Source organism: Camarhynchus parvulus, chromosome 4 (genome assembly GCF_901933205.1).
Source record: "Camarhynchus parvulus chromosome 4, STF_HiC, whole genome shotgun sequence".
Classification (NCBI taxonomy): domain Eukaryota; kingdom Metazoa; phylum Chordata; class Aves; order Passeriformes; family Thraupidae; genus Camarhynchus; species Camarhynchus parvulus.
The window spans coordinates 31,814,034-31,826,811 of record NC_044574.1 but is presented as its reverse complement, the minus strand read 5'-3'; the positions used below and the strand labels follow the sequence as shown (position 1 = coordinate 31,826,811).

The 12,778-nt window shown below is 39.1% G+C and overlaps 1 protein-coding gene across 18 annotated transcripts in view; it reads right to left on the bottom strand.

The window, feature by feature from the left end:
* The window catches only part of SORBS2 (sorbin and SH3 domain containing 2), a 144,690-nt gene extending 134,467 nt beyond the window's left edge, over positions 1-10,223 (bottom strand). For 9 of the 18 annotated variants that reach the window (XM_030947876.1, XM_030947879.1, XM_030947878.1 and 6 more), the window contains exon 1: positions 9,998-10,223. The gene's annotated coding sequence lies outside the window, so the exon portion shown is untranslated. Of the gene's footprint in view, positions 1-9,586; positions 9,977-9,997 lie in introns of those variants that run through there. The other 9 variants (XM_030947891.1, XM_030947892.1, XM_030947887.1 and 6 more) reach the window with 3 other exon arrangements.
* Positions 10,224-12,778: the final 2,555 nt, after the last annotated feature.

The following is a 12,778-nucleotide window of genomic DNA, read 5'->3' as shown; positions in this document are numbered from 1 at the left end:
TTATGATGTGGCATTGAAACATTGCTGCCTTTGAAATGACAACACAAAGACATCTCTATTTCCTGATTCCTCCTTCTCATGAAGCTAGTGACCACTTAGCCTGGTTTTGATAGTAACATTTCAAACTCGCAGGTGTGTCTGATACAGACAGCACAGAAAGTATAAGATGAAAAAATATCACAATTGCACTGACCTCAGTTTGCAAATCTGGTTACCATTTACAGGATTCCAAGCTGAAATGCACAATTTGAATATAACTTCTGATGTTCATCAAGAGGCAGGACTATTTATCTAACAGAACATCCCCAAAATATGGTAAAATTTGTGTATATAAACATGTGAAGCTATTTCCAGTAATAAATACACTGTAAATAAGGTTAGCAGATTCATTCAAGATGGTGCCAACCTTTTCAACCCAGATCTTACTAATGATAGTAAGGCTTAAATGCTGATGTAAGTAATGACAATCAGAAAATCATTATACCAAGGTACACAAATAAGCAAAAGTGCAACACTTCTTTTCATCTTCTAGATAAATCTTTCCAGTATTCTTCAAAAGAAATTTACAGGCACTTTGGGCTGAACCTAAAGTTAGAATAGCAAAAGCTGCATGCTAAGGCCTTTTCAGTGGTATTTTAAAAGCACACATTTACTGTAACTACTTTTAATTAATTCAGGGAGAATTCCTACCATTGCATTCAAAGAGAGAAAACATCAATAAGAGCTTTCAAAAATACCAAAGTCTATAATAATATCACTTTTAAGTGTCATTTTGCTAAATTCCTCTCTGTCCTCTTACAACAAACCTTTAAATGAATTCTAAGTTCCTTGTTTAGAAAATGTCTTGGTAAAGAAAACACCCAGGTTTAAAATAAGTCACAGAAGAACAACTGCCTTGAAGTCATGCCCTTGCTTTTAAAAATATTATTCAGATCGGATTCTTACAAGGCCAAACTTGAATCATCATTTCACCACTTAACAGCTTAAGATACTAATTTAAGATTATGAGAAACAACAAGTCAGATTTCACAGTTTTGCAAACATAATGGTAAGAATTCTACAGTTGTTTACTGTACCCATCAAAAAGGGTAGACACCTCAGAGTACAGTTCCAAACCTATCCCTAAAAAAGTTCATTAAAAATTATCGGCTTCTGGGCAAAGCAAAGCTAAAAATCCTTCTAGTTCTTTAAGAAAGTGCTTAGTAAAAACTATCTACATGTCCTCAGCAGAGAAAATAACTCCAGAATTCAAAAGAAGTGGTTTCTTTTACAAAGATTTAAATTACACATATTATTACATTGTTTTGACAATTTTAGGTATTGAATGTGAAATTTTCACAGCATTATCTGCAATTAGTTCAGAAAAACCCCCACGGTTTTAATGACCACAAAGAGAAGCTGTTCCTAAACATACTGGAAGATAAAGTCCATAGTAGTCTAAATACAACATATTCAATACTGAAGATGACAGTAGAATTACATAGATTTGACAGGACTACACACAAGAAAGATTGCAACATAATTATCTTTCAAGTCATGTTTGAACTCAAGCCACCTCCAAGCTCCAGCTCAGCTCATCATTTTAAAACCAAGTAACACACTGAGAAATTGACATTTTTTATAAAGACATTTGTAGCCCTAATTCACTTGTGTATAAAGCAAAACATGTGAATTACCCCAGCAACATTCTAACAGACTTTGTCCCAGTTAAAACAATTTGGTGCAAAACCAAGGGACAGAAATTAGAGCTCCTTACCACCTGATCTCACCCTCAAAACTGCATTATTCTATTGCTGGAGCAGGACAGCTACAGAATCCCATTTCCATAATGGGTAATCACATTGAAAATGTAGACTTCTAATGCTTCATCTAAAGCACTTGTGAAGGGATAAGATTCATCCTTTTTTTGGGTCTCCCAAGAATAAAATACAACAGAAAGAAAAAAGCACAGAAGGATACAAATTTGTTTTCAAATCTGAAAATTTCAATTGGAGTTACTATGTGTGCTGATGAAGACTAAAAATCAATTCAAAAATGAAATCTGTAGTTTGCCCTGGCACACTGTGTATAGGCTGGAGATTTGACTAGAATGCAAACATGACTTTTTGGATTATTTTTTTTAATAAAAACCCAAAAAAACCCCTTGAATGCTCAGGTATGTGAACTCCTCAAGGAAGTAGCTCGTGTTTCTTCACACTTGTTTCCTCTTCATTCTGAGTGTGTGTTGTAGCTTTTCCTGAGAGGACTGATTTCTCCACAGCACTTTTGAAATCTGATTTCTAATTTTGTTTTGGTCCCCCCATGAGGAATGTTATTGTTTAGGCCTCTTGTCAACACACAATTTAACCACAGTATCTGAACCCATGGTTTTACGTAACACGTTCTGATCTATGCAAGATGCACCCCAAGAGACCGATCTAATATTTTTTTCTTTGACGCCGCTGTAGCTCTCCCTGCCCCAGAATAGAGGGCACATATAGATGGCTCGTTGTCTTGTCACTGCAGCAATTATATCTATCGTTTCCCTTTCAAGCACTTTTGTAATTCTCTTCCTGTCTCCTCTTGCAACTCCCAGAAGTCTCTTCACAGTATCTGCTCAAATTTCCCCACATACATTTCATCCACTCATAAGTAGCAGGAATTTTTTATCATAAGAACACTTCCCAACTTCATCTACAAAGCCACTATTTGCTTCTTCCTCAGATAAGCTTTATATTTTCATTTCTGCTACAGGAAATCAAGAAAACCACTGGTGTTGTAGTCAAGCAGAGGTCAAAGCCATGTGTTAATAAACCTGCTTTTCAGTTTACCTTTGCATCAAGCCTGCTCCATCTTTCATGTTCAGCGCATATTGCAAAGAGAACTTGACCCTGCTGTACTTTCTATAGCTCTTACTGACATGTTTGTTTTCATTTGTGTTCTTTATCTAAGCAGTGACTGATTTTAGAGAATTATGTTTAAGATAATTGCGCCACTAAATACAACAAAAACCAAATTCACACCTGAATTAATTTAGCATACCATCTCTGCAATTATTATTACCTTGCTCATAAGAGAAGTATTTCCTCAAGCTGGAAGGGTTCCTCCTACTGCTTTGTATGTATTAATTACAACAGGTGCTGGCTTTTAAACAAATTTTGTGGAGTTTGCAGTCCTGACAGTTAAAAGTGTGTCCTGAATTTGGCCTTTGCTCGAGACCATAAATCAGTCATCTGTGAATCAAATGCCAATGGCAAAAACATATGAATGTGTAAATCTACAGCTATGCAAATAAGGAATTAAAAACCTCTCTCTTGTACTTGTTTAGAAGTAGAATGATAATCTGCAAGGCTCAGATTACATGATCCGTATCTGTAAAGTGACCCTTATAGAAGAGGTCTCTTAAAAGACTTGAATTTGCCTGATTATCTGCATGTATGTCAAAACAAAGCCTTTGGTTTGGTCTTTATTCTACTGTCAAACCTGTCACCCTTTCGTTTGCTCTCATATAGTAGCACTTCATTTGATTAGCCTCTTTCATATTTTACTTACTCAAAGTAAACCATTTGATTGCATCAGTCACACTGAAATAATTATTTCCTGCAGATTCCTAACAAATACAGATTTCTCCAAAAGAAAAACTGCAATTACCATGAATTTGATTATTTGGAGAATGTCACTGCTTAGAGCTCCCTGTTCATTAGAAATTCACTAGAAACTAAATTAAATTAAATTTGTGCTGGCAACTGCTGTCTTCTGTCAGGATATGCCTATTAAAATGTGTAACTGCATAACTGGCTAGAAGGAGCAGTGTGACATACCTGATCAATATGTGAATTACATGAAACATAACCAGTGTTTTGCACTGGCACCCCTTTGGGTTGCTACTGCTTGCTTTTCTTTAAAATCTTTACTGTTAGTGGGAAGAAAGAAAATACAAGGTTGATGCCTAAATCAGACCATAACCGTGTAAGATTTTAACAAGTGCAAAGCACAAAACACGCAAAAATCAGCAGTGTGACCTGTATGTTCAAAAGGGAATTATTTATTGTATACTTCACCTAGGCCAATCCCTACAATTTAGGATTGTCTCAAAGGCTGAAGCAGTCTGAAATTCAAAACTCACATGATGTTTACGAACAGCAGTTGAAATACCAACAAACTTGGGCCATCTAATCCTTTAATCCACTCCTTATGAAGGTCCATGATGGTTGCTTTATTGGAGACAGCAAAACATCCTGTGCTGGAGGTTTAGTAAATAACTTCATGAAATACAATTTTTTTTGTAATTCTCACCAATCAATAATTACCTCATACCAATTATTTACTCTTCCTTATTTATCATAGTCCAATGTACTAGAAAAGCTCTAATTTCAACAGATAAGAGAATTTGAAGTTCTCAAATGAACACAAAATTCCATGAGAAATAGCCATTTAGCACCTGAAAAATGTCATTTTGCACCTGCTTGATGCCAACATGTCAGATTACATTTATGTTTATATAAATGTTTATACATATTTATTTATGTTTTAAAAAATGAAGATTTTTTTTCTTTTATAGTCATGTCTAATTTCTAAAAGTGAACATTAAAAGAAAAACAACAGTTAAAGCACCCAATTTATCTAACCCATGCTTTGTTCTATTGCCTGAATTACTACTTTTCAATTATAGTTACTTCAGGTAGTGAAAATACTGTTTATATGCACAGAGACCCTCTGTAGTAACATGTAATTTCTAGTTCATGCATTTTTCAGACATGAGAATTGATCCAGATAACTGAATCTTGGACAGCCTCCCCCACCCCACCATTTGCTAATACTAAACTCTGACAAAGCACTAGTTTTCTAGTTAATCTCAGTGAGCAATATGTGGCTCTATTAAACACTACAGCACTCAAGGTACACTGTGGTGATGAAGCTCTGTGTTCAGGCCATGGTTAATTAGGATTCCTCAGAACCCATGGCATCATGCTGACAAGAACACACTGTGGCTGTCCTGCTCTTGACATAGCCCCTACCCCTTCTAATCACAGACCACACCATCCCACCTAAGCCTCTTAGGAAGGGTTACAGTCACCTTTCAGCCTTGCTGCCTGCTTGAACTGGGATTTCACCTATTGATGCTGTTCAGAAAAGAAAAAAAAAAAAACACCAAAAAGCCAGCCAAATAAACACCAAAAAAAAAAAAATCCCAAAAAAACAAACAACACAAAACCAAAAATATATTAAGGAACCAGACATGCTGCTCTCAAACTGTTTGAAAAAAAACCACAAAGACCCTTCTACCTATTTTGACCTTCAGTCACAACTACTGATTTCTGATTTGCATAACTCATCATCCTACAACTAAATGCAACCTTAGAAATCAATGCATTTTACTATTTTCATAAACGTCAATGAATCTGATTTTCAGCTGTGAGAACTACAGTTACTGATTCCATTTCCATTTTGTTTCATCACGCATTCCTGCATATTCTTTTGGGTCCTGAAGAAGCAAAAAGGTAAAGCTGCTATGCTTGTGGACAAATTTAGTTAATAAGCCACTGCTGCTATACTAAGGATAGCTTTAGGTACCCAACAAACAGTTCAGTCGTACACTGCTTTAATACTTGTACATAAAATGCAAGATGAGTATCCTTAAAAGAAGTAAAGCTTTCATTATTCTACCTCTCAGCATTATTTAACAGCTGTTTTATGAAAAGGCTAATGAAAAAGCTTGGTGTATAGTTTGATCATAGTAATGATTGAGAGGAAGAATGTTTGCTTTTCCTTTTAGTGTGTTTTTCCCACTATTCTCTGAGACTCAGGACCTTCAGTATCACCTCTTTAAAAGTGCACTATGTTACTCAGGTTACTTAAGAACACAGAACCACATCTGTGCTATTCAACCCCCTGATGGTGGTTGGTGAGGTTTTTAAGGGTGGATGAGTCAGAACACTATCTGTATTCAGTACAGAAAGACCAAAAAAATCAACCTATTTAGGGAAAGAAGTTAGAAATAACAGAAGAAACGGGTCCGCCTTTGGAATTTCCTACTTCACAGCAGCATTAGCTATGATGTACCACTGTTATGGAACAATACAGCTGAACAGAAAAATACATTACATGCTTCAAAAACACTGAAAGCAGGAGTAGATCTAAAATGTCGTCATCTAGCATGCCTTTACTCAAAGATACATGCTGCCCTTTTAAGTACTTACTTCTCTCCCTTTTCCCTCCCATACATGAACTTTTCCATTACATCAGTGCCTTTGAAAGTCTTTCTAGTTTTTGTTTTAGCTTTTAAATGTTGAAGCTTCATAATTTCAGAAAGGTCAGCTTTTGTCAAAACACTTTCATGAAAAGACACAAGACTATTTGAATAAAAATGAACACAGAGCATCTATGGCACAGTCTTTTCTCATATAGGAAGCTACATACAGCGGTAAAGAAAGGAAATTCAGACTGGCAACAGTAACATGCTTAATCCAATAGGAAATAATGACACGAGAAAGGACTAGTATCAGAGCAGTAGGACACAACGATAAAGCATACACTTGTACAATTCTAGTTTACAAACAGGTAGAAATTGACAATTTTTATTTCTATTTTTGTGCAGACAGCCTCACCGGAGCAGAAATACTGTTCCAAGGTCACATCTGATGGAGGCTGTGCACTCCAGACACAACCACATAATTGATGTATTACATTCAATACCTGATCCTTCAGGTGCAGAAGTGACATTCAGCCATTTCACAGAGTAACACCATACAACGTACCCTAACTCCATAACTGTGTCTTCCCTGGGCACATCCCTTCTGTATTGCTGCTCACAGGCTGATCACGTCTGTAAGTACACAGGCTGAGGATAGACAACACATTTCCACATGAGCTCTTATAAGGTTACTGTGCTCTACACACCCTATGATTGGTTGATGCTTATCACTGGTTGCTCAAACCTGATTATTTTAAACAAACAGCATACCAAATAAGCTGCCACACCATTTTACCTCCTTCAGTCATCCTGGTCTCTTATTTCTATTACTGTTTGCACCTGCTACTATGACACTGCATTTTAGGATTAATCTGCCTGGTTTTGCTTTGTTGGTATTCTGTTTAAGAGCTACACATGGACCCAGAGTCACCTTCTAAGGTCATCTGTGTAAAAAATGTTGGAAGCGACTGTAATGTTAAAGCACGACAGCTGATGTTATTTACATCTCTGCTGACCAAGAGAGAGCCTGACTTTGGATAACCTAGAGGCTTTCCAATAATGCATAATCATCTCTTGATAAAAAACATGGCTCCACTGAAACCTGAAAAACTTCTAGACTTCAACTAGAACTCTATGCTACCATTTCTAATACCAAACGTTCTGATTTGTCCTGTGTCATATTATTGTAAACCTTCTGTTTATAAATACACTTCAAATCATTATGAGAGGAAAAATGTCCCTCTCCATGCATGCCCATTTGATTTCTACATCAGTGACCCAATTCTAGGCCTTTAAAACTTACATGATGTGGAATTAGTTTGCACTGGATACGCTCATTACTTGGTTGCTGTTTCTTACCTCTAACTCATTTAAATTCTTCCTCCACATCAGATTCTATTGCAGTACCTCCATGACCACTACTGACAGACACCGATTTGATTTACAAATAGCTCTGATGGGATCAGATGTTGCCAAAGAGACAGTAAAGAAGCAGAGGGGAGCTGGGAATTGATATGAGAAAAATAACAAAAGGAGAAAAGCAGAATGGAAAGAGCACAGAATATTGGTTTAAATAATAATTACTAATAAGATGCATCTATCAGCACCTAATTGATGTACACTCTTTAGTGATTAGTCATTGCTAGTCTTCACTTGTTTTCCTCAAACCATGAATTCTTCATAGTGAGAAAACCCACAGTGAGAATCAATTCACCTTGAACTGCAAGATCCTTTACTTAGTATACTGCAATATCCATGTTTCTTATTGTTGTAACGAAAATCTCCCTCTTTGTTAAAGACTTACCAACATCTTAAATCTCCTTGTTTATAGTTTTCCTCATAATTACAGACTCAATAATAAATATTCATGCAGTGCCACACTGTAAAGACACTTCCACTTTCTAGATCACAGATGAAGGCACTTCTCTAAACCACTTACTGTATGACCCCTACACAGAGGCATAAAGAACTTAGTGTGTGTGCATTCACCAAAAAACAGAATCCTGAAATGGTTCAAGTAAGATGGAGCTTTTCTCATGGGGAGAACACATAGTAGCAATTCAATTATATACTGCTGTTTCCAAATGCAATGTCTCACTTGGGGGATAGTTGCTGATCATGCTTGTTCAAATGCCTTTGCAGGATATATACAGAAACAACACTGGAATTTGGCTCCTAGTTACAGAGTGCTGGTTACTAATTTAACTATAAAGATACCAGACCTCAAATTCTTGATTTCATGCCCACTCAACTGTCCAAACAAATGGCTCATCTCAGTGGGACTTAAATCCACATAATTATTAAAGAAGGCTTAAGGCCAAAATATCATATTATTTTTCTATAGATGCAAAGTGAATCAGAATATTTAGATCAGTTTTCAGAATAATTTAATGCATTTCATTATAAGAGAATTCAGAAATTGTATTAATGCATAAGAACACAGTTGGTAGTTAGGAAAATGCTACTTTAAATAGAAACGTTATCTGTCCTGAGGGATTGAGGTTTTATTGACCTAGGTTTAACTACAGCAAATGTGTTGTGATTAATAAGTACTCAGAACAATTCATTTTGCACTGAAAAATCTCCAGCATTAACACACAGTCCCTATCAGAAGACCTCTCCCATTTCTACTAGTCCCTGGCATACGTCTCGGTGTTTTTATTGTCTGTACCTTCAGTAGATTATCTCAGAATCCCTGGGATTGTTCAATAAAGTTTAACCGTCTTGTGCTATTAATGTGCCGGTGCTCCATGTGGAGTGCTCGTTTCCTTCCTTTTACTGAACGCCAAACGGAGGGACACAATGGGTGTGTTGTGCTCTGTCTAGCACGGAACGTGTGATATCTTTAAAAAGGAGGTGTGAGCTGGCTTTAATACCACTGCTCTTAACAGCACAAGTACCACAAACTAATCAACCACAGCACTGGGGCATGCAGTCCATTGAAAGCTGGTGAAAAAGCTGCTTTTTATTATGACCTACATACTGCACAGCAGCAGTTGGACAATTTAAATCTAACGCTGTGGCTGAGCACAATGCATGGAATCTACTAGTGATGAACTCCGTGATGTAAGGCAAACACGCTCACTAGTTCTATAATATTGTATTTCACCCATGCCATCCTAATAATAAAAAACACAATGACAATCCAAACAAAAATATAATCCTTGCCTTTTACTAGAATTATCTACTAAAAAATTTATCATCTATTGGAGGCATCCTTCTGAATCAGCAACCATATGGAACAACACTCACATCGAAACGCTTAAGGACAACGCAGTGAGATCAATGAATTCAGCAACCACCCTAAACCAGCCACGGACCGAAGCCAAGGCACAGACACCGAGAGCAGCTTGTTTCCCGCACGAAGTTGTGCCCAGCTGTGCCACAGACCCGCACCAGCCCGTGCCCAGGTACCTCTCCCGCAGCAGCCGAGGCACACAGTGCTCCCTTTTGTGGCCGAGTCCGGCGGCAGCAACTCGCCCGGCGGGAGCAGCCCGGGAGCCGCAGCGGCGCCGGGCCGGGCCGGGCCGAGCCGAGCCTCACACCTGCTCCTGGCAGCGCCGCGCCCGGCGCCAGCCGCGCTGCGAGCGGCGACTCCCCGGCCCTGGATCCCGGCTGGGCTCCGAGCGGCGGCTAGCGAGCTGCCGAGACAGCAGTGCGGAGGAGCCCTGCCTTCACAGGACAAACCCCCGCTCCGCCGCCTGACAGCAGATATGCAGCATTATCGCCCCGCATTCCGCCTCCCCCGAGCAGCGGCGGGAGCGGCAGCCGCCAGCCTGTCAAAATGGCAGCTGGCGAGCCCGCTCCGCCGCCCGCATTACTCACTAATATGCCCGCTTCTTCTGCGTCCCCCGACGGGATTGCTGTTTATTCCCCGGTATAGCACAGCATAATATGTCACATTGTTTTCCATAAGCAAAATGGCTGGTCCCCTCGGCACCACCGCAGAGCGCTCATTGGGCTCCCCCGGCTTGCCGGAGCCATGGCAACAGCCAACAGCGGCCCGGCCCGCCCCGGCGCTCCGGCACCGCGCCCGCGGAGCGCCCGCACCGAGCTCCGAGCGGCGACCGGGCAGCGCTCCGAGCCACCCGCGCCCCGGGGCTGCAAAGCACCGCGCGAACGCGGCCTCTCTGCGCCAAACAGAAGCGCCAAAATTGACAGGGAACTGTGTAAGCATTCAGGGTAAATAATAATCCTTACCTAGGAAATAGACATGAGGGATAGCCATTATACAATAGTCGGCTGGTTTTTCGACAGTAAAGCCTATGTCCCCATTCACAATAACCTAACCCCTGACATCACAATTCTTAAAGGTTAAAGGTTGCTGCTTGTTATGCAACTTTCAAAGGCTGCACATTGAAATTACCATGTAAATCAATTTTATTCTATTTAGAATAACACGTTGGTTTTTTTTTTTCATTTCAGTTAGAAGTAGGAAGCAAAGGAGACATTTGTGAAGAATTTAAAACTGCTCATAAAAAAATCTGCTCTTCGAGACCTGTCATGAACACATATCTCAACAGCCTAAGGAGTCAGGAATATAAGAGAGACAGTACAAGCAACACCCATCAGCCTAAAGTTCTCAAAAAGTCATTTAGAAGCATTAAATGTATTTAAGCAATCATACTGCATTTCATACCAAAGAATTCTGAGTATTGGTCAGAACTTCCCAGTTGTTACCAGGGATTGATTTAATACATGTATGAAATAATTGCATTTCCTTGTTCAGTTTTACTTTTCTAGGGCTACAGCAGATTTTTTGCCTCTAAATACAACTTGTAGACAAAGCTCTGCTGCTCCACCCCTCCTAGTGAATTTGCTGCTCTCAGGATCCAAGGGCAGTAGTGTCACTGTGGAGTCCTGGGCAGAGAACTAAGGTCCACTTGAGTGGATTTTACACATTTCTTCCTTCAGCATCTTTCACCCTCTTTTCCTTGTCTAAATTTCTCTGAAAGTGAGTACTGAGCTCTGTGAAAGTGACCTTGGAGGGGCTCACAAGGAAACAAGTAAGTGAATTGTGTTTAGAATTCAGAGGTGTTGGAGCTGAAACATTCCAGTATATTTATACAGGTGCTTCAACACAAATGCTAATTTAGTCTTGTTTCTTTGTCTCTTAGCCTTCTTAAAAAAGATGGGTGTATGTCCACATCTCTCAAACTCCAGCTGGGGCTAAGAGTCTGTTCTAGCATCTGGTGAAAGTACTCCCTGCTCCCGTGACTCAAACACATACTTTTGGTGCCATGACTACTGTTCAACACTCATTTTTGATCAAAAAGGGATGTCTGCTGATTTGGCAACACAATTCTGAAGCTTTTGCCTGGAAAACATTAAACTACTGAAGTAATTATTTACATACTAAGTATTAAAACAAAACCAGCCTGCATTACAAGAGCAGGCTGTTTCACCATGATTGGTTCACTAACTTTTTTTGTTAATAAGCAACATGAGAGACTGCACATCCATCTTTCTTTTTAATGCATTGATACAGTCGCTGACTTTAAAAAAGATTAAAAATGCTCTTCAGTAAGGGAAGACACAAACAGGTTTTCTCTCGCTTTATTGCACTAAGTGCAGTTACTATCACAATACTGTCGACAGACAGGCTAAAATAGCTTTTGGAAGGCTATGAGTTTTTAAACAACATGTTACAGCTTGGAAAGGTTTCAGGATGTTTGTCCATATCTCTGTATCTAGACATATGCAGGCATCTGAAAGTACAGTAGAAGTATATCCATTAAAATGTGTTTGAATTTTTTTTTTTATAAAAGACTGTTTTAAGATTTCAAGCTCATAATTCAATACTTAGGAATCTAGAACTCTGTCTGTAATGCAGGCACACTTTTATCCAGAAAAGGATGATGGAGCTTTTTCCTGCAGTGTCTCATAGGACTTAACAATATACATGTACAGGCAACCATTCCTTCTCTGCAGTTTTATAAGTGATTAGGCAGAAATTAGAAGAGGCTTAACCCAAGTGGAGATTATGGCTCCAATTCAGCAAACAATTAAAGCACAATTGTGAGAAGCTAACCTGAGTTTACCTAAAAGCTCCACAGAAGTCCTCGAAACAGTTTCTGATGCATGCTCTGCACAGTCATAAAATTTCTTCTGGCAAAACCGACTAAAACCATAACGTCAAAGGATGTGAACTGAACCCACAGTGAAGCTGTGAGACTGAATAACCTCTGTAGTCCCCCCAGGCTCAGTTACACTGGTATGTCTGTGCTTCTAGGAAAGCTCCAGAACCAGGCAGCTGAAATCAGGGCTGCTAGCATGCTCCCCTTACATAAAAATGCAAGTGCAAGGCATAGAGTCATACTGACCCTACAATGAGTATTTAAGTGCTTGAAGATAACCACTTGCCTGCTGTATTAGAACAGAGCTGAAAATAGAACACATCATTTGGTATCTTTGCTCAAATCCTACTCCCACGTTAATTCAAATGAGCTTCCTGATCTCACCTCTAGTACCTGGAGAACAGTCGCTCATACCAGAGCAATCAGAGCTGAAAGGAAACTAGTATTCACCAATTCTTCACCAGAACATTGCTAAAAGTCTTCAGTTTTGGGACAGAAGTAACATTATTCTCAGCCTTATCTCCAGATA